Source organism: Portunus trituberculatus, chromosome 31 (genome assembly GCF_017591435.1).
Source record: "Portunus trituberculatus isolate SZX2019 chromosome 31, ASM1759143v1, whole genome shotgun sequence".
NCBI lineage: Eukaryota > Metazoa > Arthropoda > Malacostraca > Decapoda > Portunidae > Portunus > Portunus trituberculatus.
Genome location: NC_059285.1, coordinates 4,341,405 through 4,346,621, shown reverse-complemented (window position 1 = coordinate 4,346,621; position 5,217 = coordinate 4,341,405). Strand labels below are relative to the sequence as shown.

Genomic DNA, 5,217 nt, shown 5'->3' with positions numbered 1-5,217 from the left:
GCACGAGCGGCCGGCGGCACCTCCCTGGGCACGGCTGGGGGCAATACACCTGACGAGGATGTGTGTGTGTGTGTGTGTGTGTGTGTGTGTGTGTGTGTGTGTGTTCGCCTCCTAAGGTGCTACAAAGAAGAAGAAAAAGAAGAAGAAGCAGACGACGACGACGACGACGAAGAAGAAGAAGAAGAAGAAGAAGAAGAAGAAGAAGAAGACGAAGAAGAAGAAGAAGAAGAAGAAGAAGAAGAAGAAGAAGAAGAGGAAGAAGAAGAAGAAGAGGAGAAAAAAAGAAGAAAAAGAAGAAAAAGAAGAAAACGAGGAGGAGGAGGAGGAAAAAAAAGAAAAGAAGGAAAAGAAGAAGAGGAATAATAGGAAGAACAAAAACAAGAACAAGAACAAGAAAAAGAACAATAAGATAAAGAAGACGAAGAAGAAAAGAAGAAGAAGAAGAAGAAGAAAAGAAAAAAAAAAGTCTGGTATCATGATCTTCGCCTTCACATTTTTTTTATCTTTTTTTCTTGAGTTAGGTTAGGTCTTATATTTCTCTCTCTCTCTCTCTCTCTCTCTCTCTCTCTCTCTCTCTCTCTCTCTCTCTCTCTCTCTCTCTCTCTCTCTCTCTCTCTCTCTCATTTTTTTCTTTCATTCTAGTTTTTTTTTTATTGCGGTATATCATTTTTATTTTCTTTTTCTCTCTCTTCTCTTTTTCTGTCTCTCATCCCTCATTTTTCCTTCATTCTATTCTTTCTTTTTTTTCTATCCTGTTGTCTTCTTTACCGTTGTTCATCCTGGTTTAGTTGCTTTTCTTCCTTTCCTTGGTCTTTTCACAAATGTATACGTATTTGTATATATATTTTCCTTGTTTTTCTTCCTCCTTCCCTTTAAGACCTCATAATGTCGTCATAGATCCTTATTTCAACACGTGCCTCCTCCTCCTCCTCCTCCTCCTCCTCCTCCTCCTCCTTATCATTAGCAACAACTGGGTGAGAAAGAACATGATGAAATAAATAAAGAAAAAAAGGATGACGTATGAGGAAGATGACGAACGGAAAGGAAGTAGCCGTGTGTGATGTTATCCTTCTCTCTCTCTCTCTCTCTCGCTTGAAGTTTAGTGAAATGATAATAATAGACAAATTAACACAGAAAAATGATAAAAAAAAAAAAAAGTCAAATTTATAATACATATCTAGTTTTGTGGTTACCCTTGTTACAGTCTGCCTGGCATCATCATCATCATCATCATCATCATCATCACCATCATCATCACCATCATCATCATCATCATTATTATATCTTCTTCCTTTATCTTTCTCATTCTCAGTTTAATTTTTTTCTCTTTTCTCTATTTCAAATGATTTCTCTGCCAAAATATCTTCACATTTCTGTCCTCCTCCTCCTCTTCCTCTTCCTCTTCCTCTTCCTATTCTGCTTCTTCTTCTTCTTCTTTCTTCTCTTCTTCCTCCTCCTCCTCCTCCATCGTCATCACATTCCTGTAATTTTCATCCTTGTTCGTCTCTTTTATTCGCATTATTTTCTTCCTCTTTACCTTCTTTTCCTCACATCAACTTCCTTTACTCCACCTCCTCCTCCTCCTCCTCTTCCTCCTCTTCTATTTCATGTACTCCTCTTCCTTTGTCCATTTGTAAGAGTCAACATATATCTCTGCTACTGTTTGTTCTTCGTTTGTGTGTCTTTGTGTTTGTTATCATCAACCTCCTGAAACAAGCAACCAGAGAGAGAGAGAGAGAGAGAGAGAGAGAGAGAGAGAGAGAGAGGGAGACAGGGAGATCTTCTTGTTCTCTCTTTTCTTCTTCTTCTTCTTCTTCTTCTTCTTCTTCTTCTTCTTCTTCTTCTTCTTCTTCTTCTTCTTCTTCTTCTTCTTCTTCTTCTTCTTCTTCTTCTTCTTCCTCCTCCTCCTCTTCCTCCTCCTCCAGAAGCGAACAAGTGCAGAAAAAGAGGCTCGTGTATCTTTGGTTTGTTCTTTCCTTGTGTTCTTCCCTCTCCGTCAGAGAGAGAGAGAGAGAGAGAGAGAGAGAGAGAGAGAGAGAGAGGGTCGTGTGTTATCTTGTCAGGCACACGACCCATCCTAGTGAATGTCCTCAGATCTCCATAACCCTTTGCTTCTCAACCTTTTCCTTCCTTCAGCCGCATAATCTTTCTACCTCACCCTTTCCTCTCCCTCCTCTCCATCCTCCCGCACTTCATAATCCTTGTCTTACCTTCCTGTCCACCTCCTCCTATCCCCTTCCTCTTCATTTTTTTTTTTTTTTTCTTATGCCAGTTAACTGAACCTCTCTTTTGAAACGTTCTCTGTTATCTCAAGAGTGTTCTTCAAAGGGTATAGTAATGGTAGGTTAGGTTTCCGTTGGGTGTTTTGAGATGTTGGTGATCCAGAATTCTTGTTTGACTGTCATTGTAACCATGAAAAAGAGCTTTATTTTTTATTTGTTCTCTAGTTTTGATTGTTTTTCGAAGGCTATAGTTTTGCTGGATTTTCAAGGATGTTTTTCTTCCTGTTGGTAATGCAAAGTCAATACTAGACTATCACTAAACACTTGGAAATGCTCTTGAAATCCCAATAACTTCAGGAACTCTTGGAACCTTTATTACATTTCAGGAATAATTGTAAACCTCAGTAACTTCCAGAATTCTTGAAAACACCAGTAACATCTAAAAGCTATTGAGAACCCCAGTAACTTCCAAAGTTCTTAAAAAACTTCAAGAATCCTTGTAAATCCCAGTAACCTTTAAGCTCTTGAAAAATTCCAGAAGCCATTACGAATTCCATTCACTTCTAGAACTCTCGACAACCTTGTAACTTCTAGAATCCTTGGAAACCCCAATAATTTCCAGCTGGTGAAAACTCTAAGAAACTTCCATGACAGCCAGTTGGAAGTATTGAAAGTAGAGAGAGAGAGAGAGAGAGAGAGAGAGAGAGAGAGAGAGAGAGAGAGAGAGAAGACACTAAAATGTTTATCAGTACTGTTCCTGCCATCTCCAACTATTAAAAGCAAATACGGGACACTAGAAAATTTAATGACACAATTCCTATGCTTCTCTTTGCCATCTCCAAAAGCTAAAATAAAAAATGGTACAAAGGAATGCATATCAGTACTGTTCTCATGCTTCTCCTTGCCTTTTCCGACAATTCAAAGTAGATTGGACACTACAGCACTTAATGATACAGTCTCTATGCTTCTCTTTGCCATCTCCAACAGGTAAAAGCAAAGATGGGACACTGGAGAGCTTGATAATTCTCATGCCTCTTCTCTAAAAATAGCTTCCTAGTCCCTCCTTTATTCTCCAGCACCCCTTCCCCCACACCCTTTCATGACAGCCTTACCTTGCTCACTATAACACACCTTAATGCAATCAGTGTCCATGACCTCTTACCATGGCGACACTATACTGAAGGCATCGACCCCACCATGCCAGGCCACTCCAAGCCACGCCAAGCCACGTCACGCCATGCTGTCATCTCTCTCTCTCTCTCTTTCTCTTTCTGTTTCTCTCGCCTCCATTCACAGTGACGCCATCTGCCGGGTCGTCGCCCTTCCAGAGGTGCTAAAAAGTGTGTTCTTGTGATCCTGTGTTGGGAATTGTGACATGATAAGACGTGTGTGTGTGTGTGTATGTATGTGTGTGTTATAGGTATTTTTGGATGCTTGTGTTGGGTAGGAGGAAAGTTTTGTGTTGTATCTCTTTTTTTTGTGCCTTCTGGAATTCTCTCTCTCTCTCTCTCTCTCTCTCTCTCTCTCTCTCTCTACATCCTGTATTGAGAAAGATGAAATGTGAAATCTTTAGGTGTTTCATGATGGGGAAATGGAAGATAGTTGTGTATGTTATTTTTTCCTCATTCCTTTCACGCAGTAAAATCTCGCACAACCAGCCCGGGCCGCATCGTAGAACACGTGACTATAGTGACCTGGTAAAAGTTGATCCTCCCCGGCGGGGAATCGAACCCCGGTCTCCCGCGTGACAGGCGGGGATACTAACCACTATACTACCGAGGACTGAAAATCATTTAATGATGAGGAAAAAACTCCTCCTCCTCCTCCTCCTCCTCCTCCTCCTCCTCCTCCTCCTATTACTATTGCTACTCCTTCTTCTTCTTCTTCTTCTTCTTCTTCTTCTTCTTGATCGTCTTCCTTTTTTTTTTGTACTTGTGATGAACGAGGTCTTACAACCTTGTGAAATAAAAACAGAAAGGAGCTCAATAGATAAATAAAAACTGGGAAAGTTGTCGTGCAAGTAAATTGTTTGGAGGATTCGATAATAAAGAAGAAGAAGAAGAAGAAGAAGAAGAAGAAAAATTGTTACATCGAGTATATTTCAGTGTTTAAACTTCTGGAAACTTATCACCATTGTTACTGTTTGTTAAGATTTTGTGTTGAGTAAGATGTAGCACTGAATTTTGTATGTTTGATGGAGTGTTTAGACGGTGTGATAGTGAGAATAGGAGTTTTCTTTTATTTCAACCTATTGACAGAGGCTGAAAGGAACACGCTTTTTTTTTTTTCTATTTCTTATATTGCTATTTAGAAAGCCTGCACTTGAATATAAAAACAAGGGTATATATACATAAAATAACTTACCTTACTTTGTGTTGTGCTCCTGATAAAGTGCGCGCTTTGTGGTGGTGTAAGGAGAGATTGACAGCCATTTTTTATTAGTTTCTTTTATTTATTTATTTATCTTATGTTTATCTTCAGTTATCTCATGGTTATCGTAAGGGGAAAAAAATAAGTCTGTAGTTTTTCACATGTATTCTTCCTCTCTTTCTTTCCTTTCCTTTTTTTTTTTACTCATTTATTCTATTTTTATTTATTTTCTTGTTATTGATTTCATGATTTTATTGTTATTGTGAAGAAAAATGATATTCTGTAGTAGTTATGTGTAGTTTTCTTTTTTTTTATCATTTTCTTGCTTTATTTCTTTCTTTCTTTATTTCTGAAGCTTTGTTGTCTTGATTTTATGGTTATTGTAAGGAAAATTGACACCCTGTATTCTTCAGTTTTTTTATTATTTTCTTTCTTTTTTTCTTTCTGTCTATCTATCTTTATTCATTTATTTTATGATTATTTATCTTATGGTTATTTTTTTCTTTATTTTCATCTATTTATTTCTATTTTATTTCATTTATTTACTTCTTTATTGTATCATAGGGATGGGACTCAGTAATTGTGTGCATTTTCAATATTTTTGTTGTTCTATTTACTTATTTAT

The 5,217-nt window shown here is 37.8% G+C and overlaps 1 non-coding gene across 1 annotated transcript; it reads right to left on the bottom strand.

Annotated features, from left to right (window-relative positions):
• Positions 1-3,932: 3,932 nt before the first annotated feature.
• Trnad-guc lies at positions 3,933-4,004 on the bottom strand. Its single transcript has one exon. It is a non-coding gene; the product is annotated as a tRNA-Asp (tRNA).
• Between the last annotated feature and the right edge of the window lie 1,213 nt (positions 4,005-5,217).